General features: G+C 33.1%; 1 long non-coding RNA gene across 1 annotated transcript; it reads left to right on the top strand.

The window, feature by feature from the left end:
• The first annotated feature begins 127 nt into the window (after positions 1 to 127).
• LOC149661427 (uncharacterized) lies at positions 128 to 2,706 on the top strand. The gene is made up of 3 exons (XR_016369107.1): positions 128 to 391; positions 728 to 924; positions 1,554 to 2,706. It is a non-coding gene; the product is annotated as an uncharacterized LOC149661427 (long non-coding RNA).
• Positions 2,707 to 15,625: the final 12,919 nt, after the last annotated feature.

Here is a 15,625-nt window from a genome sequence, read left to right as displayed (position 1 = left end):
GGAAGGTATGGAGCATTATTGGAGGAGACATTAAACTTTATGGAATTTTAAAGAAAGTTTCCTTCTCGCTCCAAGAATGGAATAGGCCAACGGAAAACGGTATTACACCAATTAGTGTCGTCTGCTTTTAACGTCTTGAGGGCGTAAATCTTGCGGGAGAGAACTTTGTTCTTGAGTAACCGGCCGAAATTTCTTTCTTCGATTGGCATTGTGGAGTCAAGATCGTTTCCTGCTCAGCTCCTGGAAATCAGGCCTTTCGCCGACGATCAGCCATTTTTCTTTTCGCCGTCGAGGAATGAATCTAGAGCTCTTTTCCGCCATTGAATGTTCTTTTGGAACCGATTCAGCAAGGCCATGTTGGAATGGACAAACTTGTTAATGCGCTGCAAATGTAAGTCTTTTTAAATAGCTTATTGTTTTAATAAGTTATTTTACGAAACAGGCAGTTAATTATTATTATTAACGTAAATTCAGTCTATTAAATAAAAATTTTGAATTAAAATTAAATAAACCACGACCATGAGGTTGAGAAATTTGAACAAGGCTTAAGAAATTTAACTTAGATTATTAAAAAAAATTTCTTAGCAATATATCGCCAGTACTTCGCTAATTATTTAAATATGTGGGATTATTTCGGTGAATTATTATTTTGTCAAGCTTAAAGTAGCACTTATTTTAAAATTAGGCATTGCCTTAAAATTTGTAATTAATTTATTTTAATTTTTAGACGCGAATGATTTTCTTGGATAAGCTGTTGCTGGTCATTCAGAGACGTTTTCAAGTAGACTTGGAAGTTCATCCGATGTTAAGGACCCTCAATCCAGATGACATCTTTCTTGGATTTGCGAAACACGAGGTCTTCACACTGATTGGACCGTAAAGTTTTTCCGCCAATTAACTTAATTTTTTTCTTAAATTTAATCGGTAACTAGCCTACCTCATTTAATTTTACGCGGTCAAATTTTAATTTATGGAACGCTTTAAATATTTTTTTGTAGAAAATTTTTGTAAACACCTCAATTGTTTTTTTCTCAATAAAAAATTTTTGCCTTGCCTCACGTTCTTTGTTTTCTTTAAAAAGTTTCGATACTAGGGATGGATTGAATTTTTTAGGGTCTGGACTTAGGGTAGTATTTTTGGACCCTTTTTTAGGCCTTTTTAGGCCTTTTTTCTACTTTTTAAATCAATTTAAGCACGATTCAAGCTAATTTTTTTTTATTTTTACCTTTTTTTGATATAAGTTTCCTTTTTTTATATAAAAGCTAAAAGTAGCTTAAAAGAGGGTCCCCAAAAAATAGGCTGAGGGTCCCCAAAAAATAGGCTATCTGTTTAGAGCTAAAAAATTCAAACCTTCCCTCTTAATCAAATAATTTTTAAGAAAACAAAAAAAGTGGTCTAAGGCATAATTTATTGAACAAAAAGTTAAAAATAAGGTGTTTACAAAAATTTTCAACAAAAAATAATATAGATTGTCCCGTAAATATAAGTTTGAACGTGTAAAAAGAAATTAAGTAGTTGCAAATATAATTCAAATAAAAATTTGAATTTTCTAGATTCGGTGATGTTCATCGCATCTTTGTAGAGAATGATTGCAAGGCCACCACATCTTGTATCGCCAAACCAAGGCAGATGTCATCTGGAAGAAACGTCTCTAACAAAGGTTGAAATCATCTGCTACGAAACTTCTCCGAATGACCAGCAACAGAATATCCAAGAACGTCATCGCGTCTAAAAATGAAAATATATTAACAAGAAATAATAATTAGAGGGGCCTAACAAAATAATAATTTTAATCTATGGTTTTGTTTCCGTAAATTATCTAGGAAAAACTTTGTAAAATATTCCCAAAAACAAAATTTAAAAATCACACTAAATATTAAGCCAAATCAGAATTCAAGGGCTACTTTAAGGTCCTAGCAAAATAATAATTTAAGAAAAGTAAAATATTCCCATAAATAATGTAAGAATTGCACTAAATATTAAGCAATTTCTATATCAGAATTAAACGGCTACTCAAGGTCCCAGCAAATTAATAACTCACGGAAACAATACCATAGATTAAAATAATTTAAGAAAAAAACCACGTAAATATAAATTAAAAATCTCAAGCCTTAACTTCGCGTTCGTGGCTCATTTTTAAATTATTAAATTGACTGAATCTCCATAATTAATGATAACTAACAGTTAACCCTAATTAATTTAAACCCTTTAATTTATTAAATAGACCGTAGTTCATTATCTAAAATAATTAAATACTGCCACGAATGAAATTTTAGAATCTCAAATCTATAATTTACGCGTAATAATTTTAAAATACCCTCGTTAATTTAAATTAACACGACGGCCTAAAGTAAAAACTAAGAGATTAGTGCCAGGCCCGGGTAAATTTTTATAAGAGGTTTAGCCTAGCCTAGTGCAACCTAATCTGGCCCCGTTAAACCATACGTTACTCATTTTAGGTAATATAGTTTCGCGCCGTTAAATGAGACCTAATTTGCAAACAGTCGAGGTTTATTATTTAAAATAGATAAGGAATTTAAATCCCCTAATATGAGCCCAAGTACTTGATTTAAGATGTTCTAAATTAAGCCTTGTCTAACTGACCTCGTGTCTGGAAATTTCTACATATTGTAGTTAATTTTCAATAAATAAACATAATTAACTAACAATTAACTCTACCTAAATAATTTAAACTCTAGGATTAAATAAAATAATAAATTGCTAGCTGGATGGCTTTGGATTATTGAAAGACTTTCACACATACCGTACTAGGCTTAACCTTTCGCGTTGATTTCAACGTTCTAAAGGACATTCAATGGCGGAGAGATTAGAGTCACGTCCCACACTCGGCGTAAAACGTGGCTTTCCATCCAATTCTGCTTTCGAAAGTCAGGATTACGAGGAGCTGATCAAGGAACGATGTTGACTGGTCGCCGGCGCAGAGAGAAAAGAAACCTGGATAAGTGGCGTCCGAGTTTTATAGTAAATTCCGTCGTTGGGGGCGCTTCGAAGTGTGACGTGGGCGCTAATTCAAATTAGAGAACACACCGTTAGGCCTATATAATATTATAGACAGCGCCCCTAGCGGCAAATTTCTTCATGTATAAGATGTCAGTAAATACGTAACTACGCATACAGCGCCCCTAGCGGCAAATTTATTCATGTTTTAGATGTCAGTAAATACGTAACTACGTATACAGCGCCCCTAGCGGCAATTTATGAACTATCTATTGCTTACACGAATGTCTAGCACAATTTTATTATGTTTTAGATGTCAGTAAATACGTAACTACGTACTCAGCGCCCCTAGTGGCAATTTATGAACTATCTATTGCTTACACGAATGTCTAGCACAATTTTATTATGTTTTAGATGTCAGTAAATACGTAACTACGTACTCAGCGCCCCTAGTGGCAATTTATGAACTATCTATTGCTTACACGAATGTCTAGCAGAATTTTTTCATGTTTTAGATGTCATTAAATACGTAACTACGAATACAGCGTCCCTAGCGGCAATTTTTGAACTATCTATTGCTTACACGAATGTCTAGCAGAATTTTATCACGTTTTAGATGTCAGTAAATACGTAACTACGTTTGCAGCTCCCCTAGCGGCAAATGTGTGAATGCTTAATAATCCGTTCATAACTAGTAAAATAATAACAACCCGTAGCCCCTAAGTTATCCACAATCCCAATCCCGTTTAAAATCGCTAACGAGTTTTCAGTGAGTAGCCCCTCGATGATTACTCGGAATCCAGACGCACCATTTACTCCCATCCATTTTAAATCACCAATGAATCCCTATCCATTTTATAAGTGTGAATAAAAATCACCAATAAAAGAAAATTTTCATTAGTGAATAGCCCCTCGATGCGCTGCCTTTAATTGTGCTAAGTGATGACCGGTATCCTATAATTAACCCATATTCCCAGTCCTTTTTAATCTAATTAATGCATTTTAAAATCCTATATATGCCTGCTGTAACTTAATTGACAGAAAAGGAATAAAAAATGAGATTCGTTAAATCGACGAACAATTTATTTATTCTATGGTACATTAATGAAGTATAAACAAAAGTATATAGATATAAAAACAAAAAGTAAAATTCGTTGAAACTTGATAAGAGAAGCCTTCTTTTATCACTGAATGGCGTCGATCCCGTCCCCTCTGCTTGGCACTGGGAAGAAGGCTTGAATAGGCTCATAATGCGGCAGATGCTTGTATTTTTCTTTGAAATTAGAAAAGTTAATTTTTAACTCATTATCGACATAAACACTAGTATTAGTACTTGGAATGCTTTAGTTAGAACAGAAATTACAATAAAACACACAAAAACTACAATAAAACACACAAAAACTACAATAAATACATAGAAACTACAATAAAATACACAGAAACTGCAAACAAAACGCACAAAAACTACAATAAAACGCACAAAAACTACAATAAAACGCACAAAAACTACAATGAAACGCACAGAAATACAATAAAACGCACAGAAACTACAATAGAACGCACAGAAACTACAATAGAACGCACAGAAACTACAATAAAACACAGAAACTACAGTAAAACGCGCAAAAACTACAATAAAACGCACAGAAACTACAATAAAGCACACAAAAACTACAATAAAACTCACAAAAACTACAATAAAACAGCATAGAACAGCATAAAAACACAATAAAACAGCATAAAACACAATAAAACATACGTCACTCGGAGAGGTAAAAATGCTAGATTTAGAAAGTTTTTGGTTTTAGTGGGAATTGGGAGAAACGCCTTTGGTTTAAATGAGAACCAAATATTTTTGGGTTAATTGGGAGCATATCGAAGGCGCGATTAAATGCGGCATAAAATCCTCAAATTTGTTCACTAATGCCAGGATCTATTACCAATGCTTGAGTCCTTCACTTCTAGTTTCATCTCACTTCTGTCTGTACTAAACCTTTGACAGTGCCACAGTTGCTTTTCGAGAATATATTACGTTTCACCTACGACACTTCATGACCAGCTCTCAGTAACCAGAGACAAGCTGATGAAACATCTTATGATAATATCTTAAGCAAAATAAGAACAAGAAGTATGACACCTAATGAAATAACTGCAAATATAATTGAGTGTTAAACTAAATTCTATTATGTATTACCAAAAGTAAATAGATATAAAAATAATTAAGAATTCCCTGCCTTTAGCTGTAGACGACATGTAAAATGAGATGCAATATACCCTCCGCTTAACCCCCTACATAAACTAACCAATCAGGGAAGAGCTTCTCGACATCAAAGGTTTTTAGAAAGCAGTACATGATGCTGACGATCCAAACGTTAGTTTTTGGTACTAGAGCTAGCATCTGCTACATTATGAGCCTATTCACGACTTGTTCCCTGTACCACGGTCGGGAAGGTAATCATACGTAGAGGGTGCTCAACACTATTTTGAGGTAGAGGGGCTTGTCATATTACACGGCGCGAGCAAATTTGAACGAACCGTACTTTTTGTTTTATATCTATATAATTTTGGTATTACATGCAGACCAATATTTTACTATCGTGAAAATCAGTTAAAGGTCTCTACAAGGCTCACTTCTGGACCTGGAGTGGGCCCAAAGCGAATACGATCAAATATACATTTTATGCAAAAGAGAATGGGAGAATTTTCTCCGGTGCGCTTTTAACCCCGAGAAGGAATATTATAAAAGGCGCCAGATGGTGTTTAAAAGGAGAAAACTAAGTTTTTTTTAACTTCTTTCCTTTCGAACTGTCCTGGGTAAGTGGTTACGGTCATGACTGATCACGTTCAACGAAATTACAGCGGCGATCCAATCCACTATTACTTAGGAGCTTATCCTTCCGAACAATACCCAACTTTGTACGCTATCCTTTCCTTTTTAATACCACTTTCATCATCAGTTTCAAGTTCATCTATAATTGCTCGCTCTAAAATTACTTTAAATAACCACCTTAATATGGGCTTGGGTACGCGAATTCCTTTACAGAATACTGGATCTAACTAGGAATACATACAGCTAATTGGAATCATTGCGCCCCAAATATCTCCAACGGTAATTTCGACGCGTTTTGCGGGACGGGCTTGGGTACTCCGTCACTCCTCATAATTCTGAGGTTTTAATAACTGCTATTGGATTTTTTGGTAGCAACGCGAGGTGCATGGCGTACCGAGATAGAAGATTATTCGCGAAGTAAAATTCTCCACATGAAAATTATTAGTCTAGCTCTTCTCACAAAATCCACTTAGATAGGTTGGGAAAACTGCTACACAATGATTCCTTTTAGGTCTATGTATTCCTGGCTTAACTGAATAAGAAATGGGTTCAGAGTTCAAACGCTGTCTTTTCTAACTGGTCTTGATATAATAATAATAGTAAACCAAGCGAAGATATTGAATTCATTAAATGGCATGAGGTATATTTACTTTAGTTACTAGCTTATTACAAATTAAACTACTGGTAAGGTACTATGCTAGTCTAAACTAAAACTAATTTGAAATTCAACGAAAAAAATACAATTACGAGGTGGCCTCCCCCCCCCCCCCGTTTTTCTCCATTCTCTCCTCCTGTCTTCCATACCACTCATCCATCTATCCCCTCTACATACCACAAGGAAGCTACTATTAAATCAAGCTTCAACTATAAAATGCATTGTGATATTATGATTCGCTAATAACAAGAGCAAATATAAATTAGAAACCCTGAGTCACAAAACTAAAGCCAAGATGATTAGGATGTAGGTATTGTTTTAATCTTCCGGAGTGAGCCTATAATTAATAGACATTACCAGAAGGGGATCATAGAAGAAGGATGCCACTCTAATACATTAGTTATGAAACGTCATTCTTCCCAGGATCACCCTTTTTGTTTGCTCTCACGCTCATCAAACTACAGATGGGCATCGCACCGTAAGGTGAATTCTATAAAACTGTTTGGTACTAAATCCTCAGCAATCAACTCCCTAACCTCGTCTTGGGGTGAGAAAAAAATCCACAAGTGCGTCTTGCCAAATAGTTTAACGTAATTGATGAGAGAACTATTTATAGCGTATGTGATACGGTTTAGTAACCTTGCTCCAAATGTTCCGATGTTGGGAAGAATGACGTTACACTTACCCCGCTTCGTGGTACACTTCTCTCGAAGAGAAGTATTATATACTTCTGACAATACTCATCTAACAAGGTACTCCTAAAACTTAATTTACTTCGCGTATGTTTAACTTGTAAGGAATTATTATTTGCTTTTGGATCATTATAAAAATCTCTTAAAAAAGACCCCACGACACTGTCGTTAATTCGGAATTCGTTAAAATAGCAAATGCCCATAGGCGTAACTTATTTGCATGGCACATTGTTCGACACTAAATTTATATTAAAAATATTATTTAAACCGGCTAAGGGCACTTCGAAAGATAAGTTGAAAACACTGTAAGGGTAAAAACTAATAGAATTTCGTATAGAAGTACATAGGGAAAATGTGTTTCCTTTTAGAATAATAACTAGCTGGCGTCTTGGCTCAGACGTAAAAATGAAAATTGCTTTGGGAGAGAATTCGCATTCTTTCCTTCTATGACTAATAACCAAATAATGATTTGTTAAAATAAAAAAAACCTTAATGATGGCTTTTAGCGAAAGATAAAAGAAATGTACGTCATAGAGAAATCAATGCTACGAGTCACCAATTGGGATTAATATTATTAAGGTAGTTTTTACAAAAAACATTCCCTTAGTCGCGTTATAATTACTTTTATTTCTGTACCTAGTTCTACAATTAAGGGAGGATTCGACACTTTCTTCTTCAATATTAATTAACTAATCGGGGGCTATATCATACTAAATATTATGGTGATGTAGAATTTTCATATTTACTAATTATAATCTTCCCTATGAGTTTTAATAGTACTTATTAATAGGTCAAGCTGGTATGAAGAAGAAAATGTAAACAAATTTGTCGTCCAAATGTTTGAAAAGTAGAAGGTTCTACTTGCACGACCATAAATCTCTTATTTCACTTCGTCATGGCTCATTATACCGAATTTGATCAAATGTGATAACACTTTTTTATTTCTGTATAAAATTTCATTATTGTAGTTTTTTGTACATGAGCTCATGCGACATACCTCATATTGCTCTCAAATAAATAAATATTATTACACCATCCTATACCATCTTACGAGATCAAAGATGTAATTCTAGACCAAGGTTTATTTAATTGCACTAGTCTCTGCATGAAGAAATTATTAATTAATTTTTGAGATTTCAAATTAAGAAATAAAATGAGCTCTCATCGTGTCGTGTTACGTATTCCTTCAATTGTAAGTTTACCGTGAACTACTTTATGTTTCCTTCTTAAAAATCAACCTTCATTTAGTTGATAAAAAAACTTTCCACTATAGGATATTTTTCTAAATTTCATTTTTTAGTTGATGGGTAACCTATCGTAACAACGATTTCATTGAATAAACGACATTCAAACAGCTTTAAAATAGAATCACGCTCAAAACGTTTCAAGTAAAAGTTACGAAATAAAAAATTATAAATACCATACACTCTTAGAAAGCTCTATGAAACTCGATTAATAAAACTGAATTTCACGTCGTATTTTCATCAATTTAAGAATGTACTGCAATTAAGGGTCCCTCATCCCCCTAAAATGGGTGTATCTTATCAAAATTTAATACGTAATAAAAAAAGTATTCAGAAATGGGAGTGGATGGCTCAGTCAGTTCGCATCTCAGATGAGATCTGGAAAATTCTTAAGTCGGATTTTTTACGAATAATAAAATTAAAAAAAAATCGATTGTATAGTCATTAAGCGGCTTGGCTCGCTACAAAATTTTAAAAAGAATAACCGGTATTTTGATGTAGATTTCGAGACAAATTAAGATACTTAAAAGCTAAGGCGTGCGTGATGTAAAGGATTGAAGAAAAAAGTGGTTTCACGAGCTGCTTGCCCTAAAGAAAGTTAAAAGGAAAGAGTTACCTTCAAGGTTAAGGGAGACTAGATGAGTTAGCTAATAATAGGGTTAGATATACGAGCGAAACCGAATTTATTATTCAACTTCTAGGCTAAAGTAGAAATATACGAGACAAGACAGTATACCAGAATTTTCCCTGTTATACGAATTACAATCCGCCCATTTTGAAATTACACACGTTACGTATTTTATTGATGGACATCTGGAAGCTTGAGAAGAGTAGCCACTTAAAAAAAATTCTTTCAACCAACGACTTTTCCCACATTTAATATACTAGGGTTGATATACAATGTGTTTCTGTAAGAAATTATGGCTGGGTGATTTTCAGTGGAAAATTTTCTATGATATTTTGCCGTTCTTACCACCGTTTTCAAGTTATATAGTGTTCCGTGTTAAGAAACTGAAGAGGAAATCCGAAAAACACTGCAACCAATCTTAACTTGAATACGGTGGTCCGCACTGCAAAGTGTCATACAACATTTTTAACTCAAAATTTACCAAAGAACACGCCCTATAGTTTCTTACAGACCTATCAGAAATACCATACATAAACATTATTTTTCATTCGATTTCAAATTCTTACCGATGATATAGAAAAATAGACTGTCAAAGAAAAATTGAAAGAAATAAAATTTGTTTTGACAACTAGGCATAGAAAGTAGAGGAAATTTCGTATTTGCACGTGCCTTGAATTCACGTGTTATTATCAACTGCCAACTATTATAGTGTTTCAACATTATAATTACGCGGTTCAATTCTAATCAATAAAAGCAGGCTGATAAAAGTAGTCAGTTCAACTACATACAAAATAAAGGCTTCATTTAAATACTAGTAATTTATGTAATAAAAATGAAATAACCTTAAATAACTTTTCCTTCTATTATAGAAATCATTAAAAAGATATTAAAATATGCCAAATAAAAAGACGAGGTATGTGTTGAAACCCATTCCCACAAAAATTTGGAAGAAAATTACGAAAGTGATTGTTTGTTTTTGGGGTTAAGCTAACAATTTTACGCGTAATTTTTTCTGCCTCCGGATATAAAAAGGGAATAAATTTAAATATAATGCAATGCTTATAGTTCATTCACCGTTCGTAAATAGTTTGTTCTTTTAAAGTTTCTGAATAAACACGAAAGGAGATAAAGAATAACGTCCGGAAATATATTTCTCCCCAAATCGATTAAAATTATCGACAATAGTTCCGAAATTATGAGTTCGTTCCTAACGATAGTCTAACTAGTTTTTTTTTAAAGTCGAAGTGATAAATATTTAATAAAATTTCCTAAGATATTCGTGGGATAATAACAATAATAATCATTTTTAAAACTAATTATAACGTATCAAAAAGAGGTTTGCTGATTTTAAAATTGTATAGCCCGAGGTTTAATTTAATTTCTTCTTCGAATGCATTATTTTAACGAATGAAAATTCTAGGTATAATATCATATCATAAAAATTTTTATTTGACAACTTGCCATTAAAGATTAGACGAATCATGGCTACCGATACGCGGAAATTCCTAGTCAAAAAAATAAAATAGGCGTTAATGGAAACCTTTTTGACGTAAGAAAATGAATTTTCAACTGGTTTTAAAATTTAAAAACTGTGATGGGGCATTGAAACCAAAAATTAAAATTTCACGTAATGTTATGACTCAGGCTTTAATCGTTAATGCGAAGATTGGGTAAAAAACCCAAACTTAATTATCATCGACTATATCTAAAAATATTTTCCTAGAAATAAATTTTCACGGTCATAAATTAATCTCTCGTTGGTTGAAAACAAACCGGTAGATTTTTTTGGCTAAAGAAGTAATTTAAATAATTAATTTTTTGTAAGGATTAGGCCTAACGATTGCACTAAGGTAAAATTAACCGTGTCACGTTTTTGAATTAAATTTTAATCACGATCGACACTGCGGCAGTTCGAGGGACATTTCATTGGGTAATGAAACTATGACGAAATTATCAATGACGTCGTCTAAGAAAAAATCATTTTGTTTCTAATGGTTAAATGGTTAATATAAACCTAATTCATGTTTTTCAATCTATATTGTTTCCGATATACTGCAAGTTAAATAGAAAATTCAAATTAAGATGTCGTACTATTTTGTTAAGTTTTTCATGCGTTAAATAGCACTATATGATATATCCCTTGCATTGCATTATAATATATATGTATATAAAAAACAATATCTTTAAATTCAGCCAGCGTGGATCCGTTAAATTATTATTATGCTTCATCACATAAGAACAAAATACAGTATGTTAAGTAAGAATATCTCACGGTGAAATACCGTTTGTCGTTGTTGCGTATGTAACTGAATACAATACCTTAAGATAGACAGACAATAATAATCTTAAAAGCTATGGCTGAAGTTTCTCAGGAAAGAACAAAATTCGATGCATAAAATTATTAGCGTATACTTTCTTCGATGGCAAATGAGGCGTGATAATTTTGTAATAATTAATTCACCCAAAATATTTATGTTTGGGCACCTGGGATGAATACGCAATGTTATATATCATAACTCTGATTTGACACTATCATTTCGGTAACAAGGAAATTTTGATCGCGCCGCTTAATGAATATATAGCGTGAACGCTTCAAGTTACGCAATCTAAAAAAAACCCTCTTCGATTGTAATGAGCCTTATTTTTAATGGAAGCTTAAATTATAAGCATTTTGCATTAACTTCCTTTGATTATCCTTTTTAAGTTATTTTCGAAAACCAGTTTTCCTCGTTAAAACCAAGCATCTATATTATGTTCTCTTCAAATAACAGTAATAACGGGCAAGACTTTATGCAAAGACTTTGAAAATTTTCCATCCTATGGAAGCTAGGGGTGCTAGAAAAATATTTGGGAACCCCATGACGCGACTAGAAAAAGATTCGATCCACGTAATTGTAATAAAACGGGGCCCGATTGGCCCCATTCCACCATTCCTTCGCCAATTCTTAGTGAGCCTCTAGAGTTGGAAACCTGGCTTTTTTATAGAACCAGATTTTTGGGGGTATATGGTTTCGTTCCCCACAACTTCTCTAAAATGTAGAAGTAAAACGAAAATTAAAATTAGAAGATGATTATAACGGACAGAATTAATGCTAAGGATACTACAAGCGTACGAGTATTACTGTTAAATAAAGGCAAAGTATTTCCTGTTATTCTTGATTAACGGGATACAATTTAGTGGTTCCTGGAACACCGATATTTCATAATGTAGAATGCAATCCCTGAAAAAATAAATGTTGATTCTTAATCCACTTCGTCGAATTTGAACAATACCACTTGTCAGAGCTCTGTAAAAGAAAAAGATATTGATAGCTTTTAAATAGATGCGAAGACATAAAGAGGCCTATCGAATCTCGGATAATCGTTTCTTTACGTTACTGGCCTATAAAAAGGTTGCCGATCACTCTTCCGAAATGAGCTTCGTCGAGGGCACATTTCGCAAAAATCCCACTGACTTTGTCTACCATATTTGAACCAATGCAGCAATAAGGTAATTGTACTCAGGTTAAGGGAACTATTATTATTAATATTTCATTCCCGCCTTCCTATTCATTTCTTCTACATCGTTGAACAATTATATAGGATATAGTATATTAAAACTGTCCTTGGTTCCGATACGGCTTTACGACTCGTAAGATTCGTCTAAAAATGGTCACGCAGAGATGGTTTTACGTTGAGACTTTAACTTCAACCCAAAGTAAATTAACTATAAGTAATCAAGGGTTATGAAGTGGTTTAAGCCCGGATGACCAAGGCATACGTTGGGACAATGGCAAATGATACTTAAGATATTGACGTGTCATGAAATCCCGTGCCTTTGTGTCCCTCAAACATTGAAAAACAATCAACCCAAGTTTTCATTACAAACTTCCCTGGTAACTTTGGCTTCATTTATTTTTGTTTATAGAGTATTTTTGGTTGTATTTACCGGGATTTCTCTGCAATATAGCCATGGCATTGTTTCAGTGTCTTTGGTGCTCACGCAAAATAAAATTGTCTTTCCTTTAGAAACAAAAGGGAGTAATAGTTATCCCCGCATCAAAGATCTCAAAATGAATCGACTGATAAGAAAAAGTCTCTTAACTATTTCTTCCTTTTCTCACAAAATCACACGCGGATAATGAAAGGGAGATGACAAGATAATACACTTCTCCGTTTCTTTTCATTCAAATTTCTTCTGTTTTCAAATGAAGCGTTATAATTAAAGACAAAATTGCGAAATACCGCTTTTCGAGAAGACGGAAAATACGCTTGGAAATTTTCAAGGGAGAAAACAAAAACCTGGGAAGACAGCCCCGCCTTTAACAAAATTATAAACAAAATGATTTTCGAAAAAAAAATAATAATACGAAGCTGCAGCTTGTTTAATTCCTTCGAAATGTTTACCACTTTATAGGGAAAAACCCAGTCCGGTTTTATCTTATAGTCACACGAAGGTCTACCCGTACCTTTTACCTTAAGTACGAGATTTGATTGGAGATTTCGAATTAAAATGGAGAAAGTGTGAATCAGACGAGATGTTTTCCAACATATTATCAAAAAAATCAATTTAAGTTCAAGGATTCTTGGAAAAATTTGATGTTTATGTTAAATGTATAAGGACAGATTTTATACGAGTCACACTGTTTGCGAAAAATAAAATAATATAATTAAATTAATTTCACTCTGCATTGAAATTTTCTAGCTAGGCCTATAGTAGGTTTGAAAACTTTCTAGTTTCTACTGAATTGGGAATTATTTTGACACGCTTTTTGAACAAAACTTAAAGCTATGTTATTTTAATTTAACCCAAACACCAATTTTCATTTCCTTGAATTAGTTAATTTCATTAGTAGTTTTGTACGCACTTTCAGTAAATTGATTTCTACGTACATTTTAGCTATTGCTAAATCAGGATTTGAAACAAATTTAAATATGGGAAATTTTCGTTCGATTTTAGGATACAGTTTTAAAATCTATAAGCGTAACTAAGTGAACACTGAAAATATATCCATTTCACCTTCAAAACAACGATAATGTCGTAACTTAAAATTGAAAATAAAAAACATTGCTCAATATTAACTAAAAATAAAAAGTAAATTTGGATATTTGAAATTAAAAATAAATTTCCCGAACTCTAGAATATAGCCTTTAGAAAGTTTTGTTTGTTATAATGAAAAATCACGTAAATCCTTGGTACGTTCCTTTTTGAGGAACATTTTTTACAAAGTGTTTACCTCGACCTAACGCTCTGGGAAATGCCGATTTTTCTATAATAAGACTAGCGTACCAAACGATGACCTAATTAAAAATGTCTAGCTAAAGTAAGATTGAAAAACAAATGGATATATCACTTACGCTGTATACTTTTGGGCGGCCTTTGAGATGTCCCTGCCGTTCTAAGAAATGGGCCTTGAAAACCCTATCACGCTCAGGGACGCCCTTGAAATAAAACCTGGTAGAAATTACATTGTATCAATTAATAAATACATATTGGGTAATTAAAATCGTATATAGCGACAGACACAAATGATTACAAAACTTATTTTTCAGAGGGAACCAATTAAAGCTTATGTTTTAAGATCAAATTTCATTATTAAATTTCAGAGGATTCAACTTTTTTCCTGAAAGTTTTAGGCTTAACTCCTTAAAAACGACCAAATTTCATCCTAAATAACAGCGCTAAAAACCTTTACAAATGATGAATATGTTCAAGTTTTAAACTTATGGCATAAATGGTACTCGACCCGATTTGACTTGTATGTTAAAAAAATCAGTACTGATTACGTTGATAAATTTTTTGGAACAAACCCCTTTTAACCCTTCAAAGGTTTACAAAAATCGAGTCTCGTAATCTGAGACTCGTATAAGACTTTCAATTTCAAGTATTTTACTTTGAAAGGTTCCCTAAATCTTTTTAGTTCGTTACGAAGTTAGTATTCGCATAAAGTGACACGAAAAAAAGAGTAAAACTCGGTATCCTAGACCCAGACGCCTCGAGTTAGCAAACTCAAGAGATTCGAACTTTTTTTTCACTCTTCAAGTGTTTAGACAGACGTTTCGAGGAGATTTCTTGTACTAAGAGCTAAATGATAATGTTAATTCAAAGTAAAGTTGATAACAAACTAAAAGAAACATAAACAAGAAACACACCAATGCCATTTGAATTTCCATTGAATTTATGTTAGTAATAAAAACATTTCTTACGAAAAAGGTAGTGATTAATAGTGTCAAAATTATTTCAAAATAATCTTAAAGAGATTCGTAGATACAAGAAAGATAGATGAAAGAAGGATTAGGGAGAAAAACCTGATAATTTCCCGAAATTATTATTAAAAAAAAATAAATTTCATACGTCCCTGAACGCGTAACGATTATACTAAAACCGTTTAGTGAAAAAGAAACTCAAAATTAAATAGAATTTGGGGGGAGATTAATTATGAATTGGAAAACGAAGGTTTTCAAACGCAAATTCGACGGTTGAGAGAAAAAATAAAATAAAAGGAGGGTTAGCCGCTCTTAGTCAACGTGACGTAACTATTGACGCTTTTCAATTCGCCGAAATTTGAGAAAAAAAAAAAAAAAAATTCAGCTTACCTTCTTCGATGAAAAACGGGGCTTCTATCATTTTTGCCCTCC

This window comes from Phalangium opilio, unplaced genomic scaffold (genome assembly GCF_054372755.1).
Source record: "Phalangium opilio isolate 3A_F unplaced genomic scaffold, DU_Popi_V2 ptg000070l_1, whole genome shotgun sequence".
NCBI classification, from domain to species: Eukaryota; Metazoa; Arthropoda; class Arachnida; order Opiliones; family Phalangiidae; genus Phalangium; species Phalangium opilio.
This window is presented reverse-complemented; position numbering and strand designations above follow the sequence as displayed.